This window comes from Amborella trichopoda, chromosome 2, assembly GCF_054954075.1.
Source record: "Amborella trichopoda isolate Santa Cruz 75 chromosome 2, AtrichopodaSantaCruz75HAP2 v2.0, whole genome shotgun sequence".
Classification (NCBI taxonomy): domain Eukaryota; kingdom Viridiplantae; phylum Streptophyta; class Magnoliopsida; order Amborellales; family Amborellaceae; genus Amborella; species Amborella trichopoda.
Genome location: NC_142337.1, coordinates 16,383,678 through 16,400,566, shown reverse-complemented (window position 1 = coordinate 16,400,566; position 16,889 = coordinate 16,383,678).

Below are 16,889 nucleotides of genomic sequence, written 5' to 3'. Positions count from 1 at the left end.
TGCAAAGGAATTTATAAGAAATTATATTACGAATTAGTATGAGTTAAAATGAGAATTGAGAACTTGCATAAACTGATGTGTATGTTTTGAACCGAATAAATGGGAATTTATATTAGTAAGTTGTATGATTTGGATTTATGAAAAATTATAGTGTCACTATAAATTTGTATTATAAGAGTGCAATTTAGGAGTTCACTATAGGAAACCAATTTACCAATAAAGAATATGACAAATTCTAACAATTTAGAATTCCGAGATACTTTAATTCCACAACTTTCTGAAACTCCATTGTCAAACATGCCTTGGAGGTGTAGATTTGTCCCGGAGGGAGTACAATTTTAGTTATTTCATGTAGATCCTTGCAGGTCACAAGGTAAGTACTAAGTTTAATAGATTGTATATTAAAAGACCATTTAGTTTTAGCACAAGAAAATCACAAACATTACTAACCATTAGATTTGAAATCTGGACACTAGGAATGAGTTACAAAGTTCAAGAAATATCTAATTGAGCATTTTGCACAATCAATGATACACAACCATTTGATTTTATATTTGATGGCTAAGACGAAGTGTGATCTCTTTGTGTCAAAGTTAAGGGTCTGATCTTATACATTCTTTTAAGTTAAATATGATGTGGGTGCCTCGATTAAGTTGTTCTTTGAGAAGTCAGCCTTTCAATATCGTCTTTTGGGTAAGTATCTTCCATCACTATTCTATGCTCTTTTCTTCAAGTTTACTAAAAATGGATTACCTTAATTAACAACAAAACATCTTTAAAATGCATTGCAAATCCAACGGAGATCAACTCTTGCTTTTATTTGAACACTTTAAGAAGAAATTCATCAATGCTACATCTACTTATGCTACAAGGGCTCGCATTAGACAATACAAACATGAAAACTGAAATCTTGCACATCACATGTAGACGATGTGCTGAAGTTGTCGTTTACTTTTGCGTAAACAAGGTGTGGAAGTTCAGTGTCCCCCACCACCTCCCGCACCACTACCACCTCCAGCTCCGCTGCTTGAGCTGCGACCCACGCCCGTGCCACCCCGACTCCGACCCCTATCCCTACTCCAAAACCTCCACCCACACCAACACCCTATCCTAACCCACCGCCTAATCCTCGTCCATTAGCTCCACCACCACCACCTCCAGCACCTCCACCACCACCAACTCCAGCACTTGCACCACCACCATGTCCTGTTCCTCCACCAACTCCGCTACCACCACCACCACCACCACCAAGTCAACCACCACCACCACCACCAACACCGCCACCTACTCCTCTCCCTGCACCAATACCGCCACCTTTTCCTCCGCCAGCTCCACCACCGCCGCCACCACCGAATCCTCCACCTCCACCAACTCCACCGCCTGTACCGCCGCCTACACCACCACCAGCACCAAAGCCTCCACCATGTCCGGCTCCTCCACCAACACCACCACCACCACCTCCCCCAAACCCCCCACCGCCACCAACTCCACCTGCACCACTGCCAACACCACCTCCAGCACGAAAACCAATACCATGCCCCCCTCCAGCATCAGCACCACCACCGCCACCTCCACCGACTCCGCTAGCACCACTGCCAACACCACCTCCCGCACCAAAACCTCGACCATGCCCCCATCCAGCTCCACCACCACCTCCACCACCACCACCACCACCACTGCCACCACCAAATCCTCTTCCACCTCCAACTCCTCCACCAACACCTCCTCCACCAGCACCAAAACCACCACCACTTCCACTACTAGCATTGCCATCACTTCCACCACCAACACCTCCACCACCACCACCACCACCTCCAAGATCTCCACCCCCTCCAATGCAACCACCAACAGCGCCTCCAGCACCAAACCCTCCTCCTTTTCCTCCTCCACCACCACCGCCACCAAGACGATCACCACCGCCACCACCTAGGCCGCTGCCTCCAAATCCACCACTACCCTGGCAGCGGTCACCAAAGCGACACCCGGTCCTCGACCGAACCCTGATCACCTACCACCGATGAATCGGGAGTCACCCAACCCATCATCCTCTCCATCCTCAGGCCTTTGTCCTCTAACATTGTGAGCGAGGAACAAAACTACAATGAACAATGCGGCTAGCTGCTTCATAAGACTATCCATGGTGTATGGGCAAGTGAAGGTATTCTCGCCTTCACCACCTCGATGCCCTTTCTTGCTTCTTCTTGTTGTTTTTATATTGCATGGTGGATGGAGTCAAAGAGTCTGCATTCACTGCATTTCCAGACAGCGTTGAGAAAGTTGGGGATCCAATTATCGCCCAGAGTCAAAGAGAAGACCTCATTTCCATCTATCCCTCTGATAGCTGGAAATATATTGTTTGTGAAATATATTAGGGAAAACTTTATATAGAGTCGAAGCTCTAAACAATCAAATTTGAGCCTACCCCAAAAATTTCACTAAAAGAGTGTGTTTTGATGCTCAAATATCTTCAAATTGACCATCTCAACATAAAGATGCATGGACATAAGAAAAAAATGGATTTCATGTCTTGGAAATAGTGCATTTTGTAACACAATTTTGGACCGTCAATTTTTAAGATTTTCAAGTTTTCAAAGATCTATCAATCTACACTATTTTTAAAGCTTTAAACTTTATAAATAAATATAAAAATATATCTTTAGGCTATCACAAAGATTTTCAATATTAAAACCATATATCTAGACACTATTTGTAGGTAGGCTCTAATTTGTTTATTTAGAGCCTAGGTTCTATACTAACCGCACCCAATATATTACTAGCATAATATATTACTGCGTAAAACATTACCTATAAATGGATTGTTACTGTTTGGGTTGTATTTAGATGCAACCTGAGAAATACATTGTTATTGTTTGGCTATGTCTGGAAGATATATAGGAAATGCATTACCAACATTTTACCATCACGTGCCTATAAACTATCTTGCTTTCTTTTTGGTCACAAAATTCCACTAAAATACAGATTTATCATTTCTTTCTTTTTTTGTCACAAAATTTCACTAAAATACGGAATTAAAATCATCATCACACCATTCCAAAAAAATTTCTAATAATAACATCATCACCATTCCAAAAATATTTTCTAATAATAACTTGTACCATTTTACATCATCATAACACCATTTCTACTTATTTTAATTGCCTTTGGTACTTACATGGAATCACATGTCTTCTAACATGACATTGGTTTCAACATGATAAGTCATTGGAACAATATGATTGGAATAACATGATTTTATTACGATAAGCCTTATTTTTTTATATTTTTTATAGAAGTCTTTCAAATGTCTCTCTATATAATTTCAAATAAACAATAAATTTATGAGACTAAATTCAAATTCTCTATGGTACGAGTTAAAAAATAGAAAGAAGTTTGATTAATAAGCTAGAAGGTTTGGTAATTGCAGCATATAACTTTGAGGTATTGGAGGAGACTAAATATGTATGTTATTTCAATTGATATTTTAGTAATCTCTTATGAGGATAATGTTGTGTGAAATATTTTATTATGATTGTGTTGCATAATTTATCATTGATTACTAATTTTTATTTTTATTATTTTTGTTTTTATATGACAGCTGATGCCTTCAGATGAGGGACGAGCTTAAAACGGGAGGGATCACCTATTCTAGTTATTATGAAGAGAGAGCTTACAAGAGGGATTTTTTTAATCAGGGATAGGGTTGCAAAAACGCATGCGAAACATTTTCCAAAATTATCTGTTACTCCCCTAATAGATTTTTCACCTATCACCACTATGGTAATGGATTTCTTGATTTTGGGGAAATCTCGCCTACTCTCTTTCCATTTACTGTAGTGGAAATGTCATATTTTCTTGTAATCTATTATCACGTAATAGATTTTCAGGTACCCAAATGGCCTCTTATTGCATTACCAAGTTCTATAGTAATGCACCACTGAGTTGCTTTTTTCTTTTCTGAAACGATCTTATGCACCCGCCGGAGCACATTTTCTCTATTCAGTATCTCTAATAAAACCCCAATTTAAGACTATTTTTTAGGACATCAAATCTTAAGATATTGCCTCCCCAACTTATGAATTGAGCTAGTGAAAAGATAATTTATTTTTTTTTAAAAAAAAAGGACAAAAATTAAACAAGGAAATGCTCTTCTAGTGTATTTTTCAATGTTGCAATATTCGCTTCGGAGTCTTATTCGGTTTGGTGAGAAAAATGAAGCAAATTGGTGCTTTGACGGATTCAGGGGAAGACATCGGATTTTTTCTAATTTAATATAAATAAATTAGATATTTATGTATAAAATACATAAAAATAATGAAAAAAATAAAAAATAAAAAAGTAAATTCAAAGCAGACCAAAAATATAACCCCGAAACGAAAAATTACAAAAAATACTTTTATATAGGTATTTCATTACTGACAGAAGCATCCGAAGTTTGGCCAAAGTAAACCCTAAGCAGACCAAAGCACCGATGCAGCTCAAAGCTGACCGAAGTGGCAGCACCACGTTTTGGCTTCAGTTTATGCTTAAAATCCAAAAGTTTCGACCGAAGAGGCCAAAGCAAAGCGAATTTGATGACATTGAACTTTTTGGAGTGAATTTTGATATTTGCTTCTTGTGTTGACTTACGTTGTCGGTGATCCAGCAAGTTGATATGCTCCTTCATACTACGGTTGATGGATTTTATTATTTTTGGATAGCATTAAATAGTAGTTAGGTCCTCCGCACGTGCTTGCCGTTCTAACCCTTTAATTAAAAAATAGGGCAACCTTATCAAGAAACGGTTTGGTTTGCTTTCTTTCCTGTTAACGTAGTGTGTTTCAGACCTTTCAATTTGTGTTCTTGGCAAACACTGAATATCTATATATTATTATCATGGTATTAGGCCCTAGGTTATATTGGTAACTCTGTGAGAGTAGGCATCCGATTTTTTTAAAAGAAAACGGAGTGCGTATAGTGGACCTTCATGGCCAATGTATAAAAATTATGAGAGAAATCCCAAACGAGAGGAGTCTTGAGGAGTATTGTGTTCCAACTTTCGAAGAGGTTGCAATGCATTCGTCACACTTGTTTATGGTATTGCATACTATAAGAATTTTTATTTTTGCTACAAGGAAGTGACAATCATATTTAGCTATTGAAATATGAAATCTTATGAATTGAAGTGCATCACAATATTTAAAAAAATTTGTTTTGGACTTCAGGCCTAGTCAATGACACATCCCCGACTACCTGATTGCACATCTAATGGTAAATAATATCTTTAACATCCTTATACTAAAAGATGCGGTTTTGATAAGGCTGCAACCCTATTTATTGAAGTAGGGCTGCAGCCGTATCCGCTATTCATTTATTTGGATGGTACAAATTTCCCATGACTCCCCATAAAGGAAACTGTGGCTTCCAGTGTCGGGTTTGCTTCCAATGTCGGGTTTAGAACAAAATTTGCTCTGAGCCCGGGTTTAATGGCGGCCGGTCTGATATCAATGTGAGATTTGCTGGAAGTTCATTCTAATCCAAGATAAGCCTTGATCCAAAATGTTGGATCATTTGGAGATGATTTAACCCATCTTCCATGCTCACAGATAGCCAAAGGCTTATACCATTAATGGCTAGGAACTCATTCATCACGCATAGTAACTTCCAAACAATAAGTTGAGATTTATCCCAATCGACAAGGGGTTTTCTTATGAAATTTGGAGGGTCGGTACCTCATTCAATCCTCTATCAACCATGAGAAGGTTGTTCCTCAAGGATTTATCAAGTGGAAGTGATTTGATCCGTAATATAATTTATCCTTGTTGAGGAGTAGTTCCTGTAAAGATTCAAACAATGATTTCTTTGGAGCTATGTAGAGTTTTTCACATAAATTTGGTAAGATCCTCTACAAGATAAATATGATTTTAAAAATATCCCATCGAGATCAATATCGACAGTAGTACTTCAACCAACAGGTTTTGATCGACATATTTTCCTGATGCACTACTTGGATTTGTTAAAATCGATCAATTCTTGCCCATAGTCATATGAAAATGATAAAAAATTTCATGAAGCTACCTTACTTTCCTCACAGGGCAACAAAAAGATCCATTGTAAGGATTCATTTGGGGCATAGCATTGTCAAGATACGAATAGACAATTTGATGCAAACAGGGCTTTTATGTTTTATTTTATTATTATTTTTAGAATATTAAAATTGAGGTTTGGATTATTCTAAGTTTCTAGCATTTTTTTAGGTTTATTGTCATATCCATGATAGCTCTTTAAATGTACGTCGTCATATCCATGATAGCTCTCTCTCTCTCTCTTGTTCCAATTTCCCTCTCTCTCTCCATGCTACTATATCTCTGTCTCTTTCTGCACATCTCTTTCTCTCTCTAGTTTTTATCTTCTCCTCTCTCTTTAGTCGTCTTTACGGTATGTTCAAGGTCAACACTTTGAGTTAATCATGGGACTTGATTCGTCTGTACTGTGAAATTTGGCATCGGATTTGTGTGGTTGTGAGCACCTTTTTATCGAATAATAATATTCTCCAACCATTACAGCCTCTGATTCATTGTGTTGATCTCTACTTAAAGGTCCTCCATGGCTTTGTATATAAATTCCATGATTTGTGGCATTAGAACATCGATAGTAGGAGCATATTTTGGTGGCATTCTGATGATTTGATAGTTGTATCTGATAGAATATGAAACACCAATTGGTATTTAGTTGCATAGCATTGGTGGCTAGTCACACAACACTTTGATTATTAAGCTAGAATGGTAGGCTTGATTGTGAAAGCACTAATTTCCTTGAAGAGCATATGTAGCCAAGTAATTTATGCTGCGACAATACTCGTTGCTCTATATTAATACTCTGTACTGAATTTTGATACTGAGGCCTACGTTTTACTACTCCAAGAAATTAAACTCTTTCCCAAAAAGATACAAAATCCTGTAATGGATCGACGATCATTAGGACACCCTGCCCAATCAACATCAGAAAATGCTCTGAGGTTAAGGAAACTAGAGGAAGCATAGAATAAACCATCATATATAGAACTTTTTAAGTACCTGAAAATCCTTTTTGTGGCTTCCCAATGAAGATGCTGGGGTGCCTGCATGAACTATTGTACTGTATTCACAACATAAGCACTATCAAGGCTTGTGAATGTGAGATATTAGAGGCTATTAACTACACTTATATACAATGAGGGATTAGATAACAATTGCCCTTCTTCAGTCCTTAACTTTTTATTTACTTCAGCTGGGGTGGAAATAGGCTTACAACCCAACATCATTATTTTAGAGAATAAGTCAAGAATATAGGAAAAATATCTCCATATCCCATAATTTTAGATTTTATCTCTTAATAAACCTAATATTTCAAAAAATATCTTCCAACCCCCTAGTCACTTTAAACCTATTTTTTAACGTAAACAAATGTAAGAAAGACATGCTCTTTCAAAACCCAATCCCTTCTCTCTCTTCATTTATAAACCCCAAATTTCTCTACTTCTCTCTCTTGCTTTATGTTTCACTCTCTCTCTCCTCACGTGTTTATTCAAACACCTCTCCTCTCTCTTCCCATATTTATCCAAACATCTCTCTTCTAGTAACCTCTCACCACCAAGCATATTTGTCCTCTTGTGTGTTTATCCAAACACCTATTTCTCTCTTCCTATGTTTATCAAAACTTCTCTCGTCCTGTGTTTATCCAAACACTTCTCTCTCTCTTCCCGGTAGCCTCTCACCACCAAGCATATCTCTCCTCTTGTGTTTATCCAAAGACCTATTTCTCTCTTCCTATGTTTATCAAAACTTCTCTGGTCCTGTGTTTATCCAAACACTTCTCTCTTTCCTCCCGGTAACCTCTCACCACCAAACACCTCTCTCTTCCTGTGTTTATCCAAATACCTCTTTTTCTCTCCATATACTTATTGTGTATTTGGGAGGAGAGAGATGAGAAACATGAAGAGAGAGAGCGGGAGGAGAGAGAGTGTGGGGTTAGAGATGGAAAAGAGAGAGAGAGAAGGGGTGCAAGGAGAGCGAAAGAGAGAACTTTGAGAGGATAGCTTTTAGAAAAGAAATGTATTTTTAGATTTGTTTGGCCTAAAAAAACATAGGTTTAAAGTAGCTTAAGGGGTTTGAAGAAATAAAATCTACAATTTTTATGCCTTAAGATATCTTTTAAAACCTTGGGTCTATTGTGAAATAAAACCTTAAAAAGGGGGGTATCGAGATATTTTCCCAATAATATATTTGTGTTGGGTGAGAATAATTCCTTTTTATATGTGATGAATTTCAATACCCAAAAAATATTTCAGTTCTCCAAGATCTTTCATTTCAAAGGTCAATTTCAATTCGTTCTTGATATGCTCAATGCCTTGGAAATCATTTCCAGTAACAATAATATCATCCACACAGTAATACCCAATGATGATCGTTTCAAAAACATGAAGTAGTCAACCTTGCTTCTTTGAAAACCAATATGGTGGAATAGACAACATAATTCTCAAACCATCCCCGATGAGGTTGCTTGAGGCCATAAATAGCCTTATTTAATCTGCAAACATAATTTGGTTGTAAGGGATCTTCAAATCTTTTAGGTTGTTGCATGTACACTTCTTCTTTCAAATCACCATGTAGGATTGCCTTTTTGACATCAAGTTGATGGAGTTTCCAATTAAATGTAGATGACAGAGCTAGGATGCATCGAATAGTGGGTGCCTTCACAACAGGACTGAAAGTTTCATCATAGTCAATGCCATATTCCTGACTAAACCCCTTGGCCACTAGTCTAGACTTCAACCTTTCAAATGAGCCATCTGATTGGACCTTAACTTTTTGTACACCCATTTTGAGCCCACAACTTTTTTGTCTGGAGGTAATGACACTAACGTTCAGGTATGATTCCTTTTAAGTGCATCAATCTCTTCTTTCATTGAGGCCATCCAGCCAGTGTCAGAGATAGCTTCTGCATAGGTGGTTGGTTATGGAATTTAAGAAACTTGTGTGGCAAATGTTTTCTGATTGGGAGATAGTCTGTCTGAGGTAAAGTTTTCAATAGGGTATTTTGTTTTTATGAGCTTTGAGGTAGTGTCAGAAGAAAGAATGGTTGCCGAGTAAACATGGTAGTCTGACAAATGCTTAGGAGGTTGTGATGAGCGAGAGGTAAGACGTGGGGGTATAAGGGAAATTTCTAAGGGTGTGTCGGATAAATCATGTAGTACTGTGGAAGATGCATCTAAGTTTGGACTAGGAGAGAGAGAAGGTGGTGGTGAAATGTCTGTTGAGGAATTAAGTTGTAGATCAAACCTATCAGAGTGAGCAGATGATTGATGGGGGTGATACTATTGAGATAGTTCATTTGTAACCTCAAAAGAGGTAGGAGCTTGTGAGTGTGCTTTTTCCTACAATTGATAAGGTAGTAAAATAGGTAGAAACACATTGTTTGGCATGCCATGACTTGTGTTAGTTGGGGAACACTGGTTTTTAAACTAGAACCTAGTTTCATCAAATGTTACATGCCTTGCAATAAAGAAGATGCTTGACACTTTGTCATAGCATCGGTAACCTTTATGTTCTGAGCTGTAGCCAACAAACCTACACTCATCAACCTTAATAGAAAATTTGTTCCTTTGAGAGGAATGAATATATGGGAAACATACACAACCAAAGACATGAAGAAAGAATAATTTGATTTACTACAAAAAAGGTTTTGAAATAGAGATATGAAAGATAACGTATAACTTGGCAATCTATTAATGAGATACCTAACAGTGGAAAAGGCTTCTGACCAAAGGGATTGTGGTTGGTCACTTGCATACATTATGGAAAGACTACGTAAGCGCACATCGTTGCCCTTGATGGCAGGAAATTGAGTGATAAGGCTTAACTAGAATAATGTTACTATTACTATGGTATTGTCATTGTGATACTGTTCGAATGTGATATGCCACTATCAGAATGTGATATTGATATTATCATGTTGAGGTACTGATATCGTCATAATGTGATAATAATACTGGTTATGTGATATGTGAATGGGCACCTACTTTGTAAATGATGGTACGGTACTACTTATGTGATATGTGAATGGGTACCTACTGTTTGAATGATTATACCGTACTATTTATATGATATGTGAATGGGCACCTACAATGTGAATGATGGTGCTGACAGCTAAGAATTTACCCTAACTCCCCATGATAGGACGGGAGTCAGGATGTGAATGTGAATATCTGCGAGGGTCGCGCCCCCCACATCTATATGGGCACTACGCATTGGGTCACCCAATGGTAGTGTAACGCTCTCTCGCCAGAAGGGCATAAGGAGAGGGTCGTGTCTTGAAAGGCCACTGCCCATCAAAAACCCCAAAACGCGCTGGGTAATGTGTGTGAGTGAGGGCACTACAAAGTGGGATACTCACTTGTCATTGTCCTCCCTCCTGAATGAGGGTAGATGTTTCAAGCAACAAGATTAGCTTAGCCTGAATGATGGAACTTCTACTTCAGGAGTAAGCCTTACTTGTTTTGTAACTGTGATCTGTTGTCCTTACTAATCTGCTTTAAGTAAGGTGATTGTGACTTATGCATTGTATAGTTAACTGCTTTTATCATATTACTGTTAAAGTATTGAGAAGTATGTTGTGGGACTTCACTTGATACCTTGTGAAAATGTGTACACTGCATATTGTTATCACTGTTATACTAGTTGGAATGCAATGGAGTAGATTTGCTTACTGGCTATTAGCTCATTCTGTCTTATTACATAACTATAGAGTGAAGGGTGTTGGCATTTGTGCTAAAGGCGGGTAGCCATTTGAGGGTTTGAAGCTCGAAGTTTGAAAAGTCGTCTTCCGAAGAATTTCATAGTATGTTTTGGTGGTCTCACCATTACGATGTATATTCTATTTTGTGTATTTTGGGCCAATAGTGCCTTGAAGGAATTGTAAGAATGTTTCGATATTGAATGAATGAGATGTCTGTACTTTTGAATTGATATTTGTCTGTTGAATAGATTTATTCTAATTTTCTTTCATGATCTGCTCTTGGTTCCCTGTTTTTATGAATTGAGGCACTCCCACCTAAGTGACATTCGTGACCTCCAATCGTGATCCCGCGCTTTGTCACCCTCAGGCAGGGGTCAGGGGGCAGGGTCGTGACACAAACGAAGGGAGAGACAGGATAAACTGAGTTTGAGATAGGATAAAAGAAATAGGGAGAGAGAAAGCAAGAAAATTTAAGAAGGAATAGGGAGAGAAAAATATACGAAGAAGACAAGACAGGGTAAAGGCCACTGCAAAAAGAAATCTATGAAGAAATAAGGAGATAGAATACAGATCTAAATTTTGTAGAAATAGATGAGGGAAGAATCGGTTGACAGAGAATCTGTTGAGAGAAACAAAAATATCGTAGAGAGAGATGAGGCACTTACAAATAGATGATAGGAGAATTGATAGAGAAAGAATCTGAAGAGAGAGAAAACAATATTTTAAAGAGAGATGAGGCACTTACAAATTAAACCTTTGTTGAGAGAAGTAGAAGACCGGAAGCTTTGATACCATGATAGAATATGAAGCACTACAGAGAGAAAACGAGCGAGAAAGGGATAAACATGTATTCATTCATTCAATACACTAGCCATTTAAAAATTAGGGTATATATATACAATAGATAGAATTACCCTTGAGGGTAAAGAAAAAAGAATGCCCTACATAACTTACTTAAGACAGTTTTATCTCTCTTAACATTATCTTATTCACTCTGATACCACTTGGTGTAAGGAAGATAGGAAAGAAATAAATAAAATGGAAATCATAATAAAAGGATGACAGAATATAACCTTGCTCAGGAACAGCAAGGGAGTCGACCCCAAAGACCTCTTCACAAGATTAAAAAAAAAAAAAAAAACTATTTTCTCATACAAAATAACTAGTTCTAAAAAACCAATAAGATTTGTTATGAGAATATCTTGGACAGATTCTAGCACTCTTTTAGGTCTATCGTTATATATACTACATGTAATGCACTTAATCCATTAATAATTAATGTTGTTATTATTATTTTATTATTAAACCAAGGTCAAAGGGTAGACCCTAGTCATAAGAATAAAAGCACACCTTATTCTTAGGGTGGTTATATGGTACACGACCTTTAAATGAAGTAGTTCAAGTTTAAGGCATCTATCTCTCTTTCTATTCTCTATATCACTTTCCTTTTCTTTTTTGGCTTCTATAAATAAAAATCTTACACTAAGAGCTAGATTGGTGTGCCAATATCTCTTCCCACATTTTAATGAGATATTTTAAGTTAGCGATGGATTCTTGGAAATCTTTCTAAGAGTTTCGTATGAAGAGATAGGAAGTAAGAAAAGGAGATAGACTCTCTAATTTGGTTACGGCGTCTCTAATCTTGTGCTCCTTGACATTAAGGATTCTCTTTTTGTTGGTCATTTTAATGTATATATAGAGATTCAAGTATGATATTTTCTCCCTTCTTGTTTAGGAATCTTATATAAATAAATATTTTGAAAATTCAATATAGAGAAGGAAAGAAGAGATGCGATGAATAATGTTTGTACATGTTTGAAGATTTTATATAGGCCGCCTCTTTCAAGCTCTAAGATAAAAAAAAATAAAGTTTCAAAATTAGCTCTAAAATAAAAAAGTTTTAGTGAGATATTTTAGATTAGAGAGAGGTTATAAGAAATATTTTAGGTCAAAGATTATAGAAATTCTTTGAAGCCATAAAGACATTTGAGGAATTTTGCAGGAAAAGATTGGGAGTAAGAGAGAGCAAGTGATAAGCTCTGATTTGGTTATTGGATAAGAGAGAGAAGCTAATTTGAATTATATTGAAAGAGATTCTCTCTCTCTGGTATATTCAAATGGTTGTTGGCTCACGAGTTAAATATAGTCTATAATAGTTTATAGTATAATAATATAGTGTAAAAGTTGAATTCTTTTGATTTTGTTATATAATATAGTTTCATGTTGCAAAAGTAATAGGATGGACATAATGGCAACAAATCATGAGTTTAATGATGACGCAAAATAGTAATAGTTTGTGTTTCGAAACTTGGATCAATGAGGTGGACCATCTATCCAAAAAATAACCCATTTTGATAATTTTTTTTAACTCTGCACTTACATATGACGCCAATCACAGTCTCACCAACATGTAATTTAAATATATAAGTGTATAGGTCATATGAACTTACTAAATCTTTTGTGTACCTTTGACACTTGATTTGGAATCACATACTTTTAATATGAAAATATTTTAGAATAACATACATTTATTATGATAAGTTTTTATATTTTTCTTATTGTTTTGTTCAATTAAAGCCTTTCAAGCATCTTTCTACATGACTTCTAGCTAATTTGTGAGGCTAAATTAAAAAACCAAGAAAAAGATTTGTTTAGCTAACTGGAAAGCTTGGTGAGTATATTGAAGCACAAAATATGTTAGGGTATTAGAGGAGACAAAAGAGGTATATTAGTTTTAAGTAATTCTTAGTCCATCTTATTTTATTTATCGTGTATAACTTTTGGGTTTATCTTGTTTTATTTTTAGTTTTGATTATATTGGTATTATTTATCATTATTGAATATCATTCTATTTCTTTTGCGAACTTAGATTTGGCTTATATCCATTTTTTCAAGAGAAATCACATTTGTTTTTAGGAATTGTTTATGTAATCATAGTTATAACTTAACTTTTTTTTAGGAGTCCTATATCGATATTATTTGTTGTTCTTTTATTTTAAATTGAAATTAATTTATTATAGTATTTTTATGCTCAATGCATTTAATACATATGAAAAGATGATGCATTCGACTAATAACTACAAAACCACCATAACCAACCTCCTTACAATTAAACTATCGGGTGTAGTTGGCATACAGATGCATCCATAGCTGTAGAGATACATGAAAGAAGGACCTATGTAATCTTTATCAGGGAATATTTTTTTTTATATCACCTCTTTTGTTTTGACAAAAGATCACTTGCAAGTGGTCTTATTACAATAGTATATATTTCAAAATAAAATCAACATCGCAATAAAACCAAGATCTTAAAACTTGATGTCATTGAAATAACTATGCATTATGCTTGAGAATAAAAAAAATAAGATTGCAAGAAACAAAAGAGAAGAGCACCAGAGATTACTTCAACCGGACTTATTACACCCCAAACCGAGTCACCATCATCCGATGGCACGAGATCAATGATCAACCTTCAATCTCAAACCGAGAAAGCAAATTTAGGCTAAGCTACACCAAACCCTAGGTGAATTCCTTTAGCAATCTAGTTTGAGAGAGATGAAATCTTTTTTTACTAAAACCCTTAGCAATAAATCTATAGTTGAGATATAGGAGAGAGAAGAACTACATAACTTAAACCCTTAGGTTTTTTCACAATGTGGGAGAGAGAAGAAACTTTTCTTAAGAGAGAGAAAGAAAAATTATAAGTGGGATATGAGAGAGAAATATGGAATTAGGTACAAGAGATAAGATGTAGAGATTTTTGGATAGAGATACTCATTTTTATAATCTTTGAACAAGATTAGGGTTTCTTAGGGTTTTCTTTGGTTTGTTTCTTCTTATGAGATTGAATATGAACCATTGATCTTGGGTGACTTGTGAGGTGAGAGATCTGAGCCCTCTATTCCATAGATGGGCCATCAACATTGTGGAAGGTGCATGAACCCCTTATCCCTCTTTCCTAAACCACTTTCCCATCAATAGATAATAAGTTAAATAAATTTTAATTAAATATTGTGCATTCCATAAAATAGCACATCTCTATACATATTTTCCATAAAATCTATCAAAGATATATTAAGTCAATATATACTTTCATATTTAGTCAATATATGGTCAATACATACTCAATCCATAATTTGACCACATGTCACAATTTAAAGTTACCAAAACATAAAGACATATGGACCACAAAACAAAACTTTTAATAAAATAGAAAGTAGTAAGAGATGGGGTGTGCCACCCATGGGGAGTGTGGGCCCCACCTTCTAGAAACATGGTGGACCCATGTGCACAATGGGCCCCCATGATTATTTTTTTATGCATTTAAAATTAACAAAATAACTTCTAGTGAATATTAAAACATTGTAAAATATATATCTTTAATTTTAAATCCAAATATTATAAAAACAAATATCCAAAAAGTTCATAAAAATTCAAATAATAATTCTAAAATAATCATTATCATAAAATAAACTCAATTAAATTAATTTGATGGGAAATTGATCCATATGGTTTAAGAATTGAATCAACAATCATGGGGCACTTCACCTTCAATTGTGGTCTACGAACCACACTTGCTTTATTAGACCAATCCAGTGTTTGCCAAGACCCACAGTCCAAGCAAGAGCTCATTAGTGGGTCACCAAAGTCTGACCGATGAGCCAAGGGGTCGCAATCTCACTCTATAGATTACAGGTCTTCCTCTAGATACGAGTCCAGGTCACCAAGACCTGAAGCGACCACAGCTCCATGGCGCATAGGGGGATCTCTCACATGCATACGCTTCACCCTAAAAGGTGGATTTCTAGCTTTCTCGAACGATCTTTCGATATGCATGTCGTGTGATGACACATGGATGAGGTTTTTGCCCCTGTCTCTGTAGGTCACTATCACACACAAGGGTCACTCAATCCCTCAGCTCACTCATCCGAGCATGTTCTCCGACCTCATCAAGGGTTAACCCATGAACCCTCATCAGTTTGTTCTTCATGCCCAAGTAACATGGGGTTTCCCATCCGACTGGTTTAGATTGTCAAGCACAGTCTGGTATATGCAAACATTGTTTGCATGGTATGGTCCACGAGGAACCACATTCCCACTGAGTTCATGTTCCACTATATCATTTCATTTTACAAGCATTCATAAGGCCTTAAAAGGCCACATAAACCCAACATCTCCCACTTAGCTTTTAAAGGTCTTACATTCTCTCTTCCTCACTTTCTCTCATCCTCATCTCTCTCTCCCAATTACAATCTCTCTTTCAAGCATTTTTCACTGATTATCTCTCAATACATTAAACATGGTTTTTTCCATCAATCCTTTCACAAAAGGATTTATAGAGGCAACGCCTTTTTCTCTTTGCTGCTCGGAATATATCTCAAGAGTGGTCGTAGCACATCTTTCACATCGCATTGCGAATCCTGAACCTGTTGTTGTAGAAGACCATTACATACCCTCATCGCATGGGGTCGTATGTTCATGGGCTCAAAAGAGTTCTTCAAATAAGCTGCTCCCTTTTGTAGCCATACAACCAGCACCACACATATTGGTTCCATAGGTGAACAATAATATAGTCTGTTGTTCCATCACACCTGTCAAATACTAGCAAGTTTTTACACCCCGCGTTGAATGCAACATCTCTACAATAAAGGGGGGCAAATCCAGGAGGATCCAGAAGACTCTAGACCCCTAGAGAGTTCTTTAGAGATTCCTAGATATTTCCTAAGATAATTCTAGAATTTTAAATATCTAGGTTATTCATTGTAAATATCTCAAATATTTGTAACTAAGGAGGTGGGAACACTCTATAGTATAAATCCTAGCCATTGATTAGGATTAATCTCCACCATCCATTAAGGAGGTGGAAAGCTATAAATAGGTGAGGTCTCATTTGGCCAAACCAACGAAGAAAATTTGTAAGCTCTATATTCCAATACAAAGTTCCATCCATTCTCTTAACCTCTCAAGTTCCCTCTTGTCTAAGTGATTGCCTTCTCCTATTTGTTAGGCTGACTTAGCAGTCACCAAGGAAGGGGTGAAAAGTGCTAAGTGCCGGTACGGTTGGCTTGGTAGGATCCAAGGCCATGACAACGTGGTATCAGAACCAAGTTCACCAAAGGCATGAACATGAGTAATAG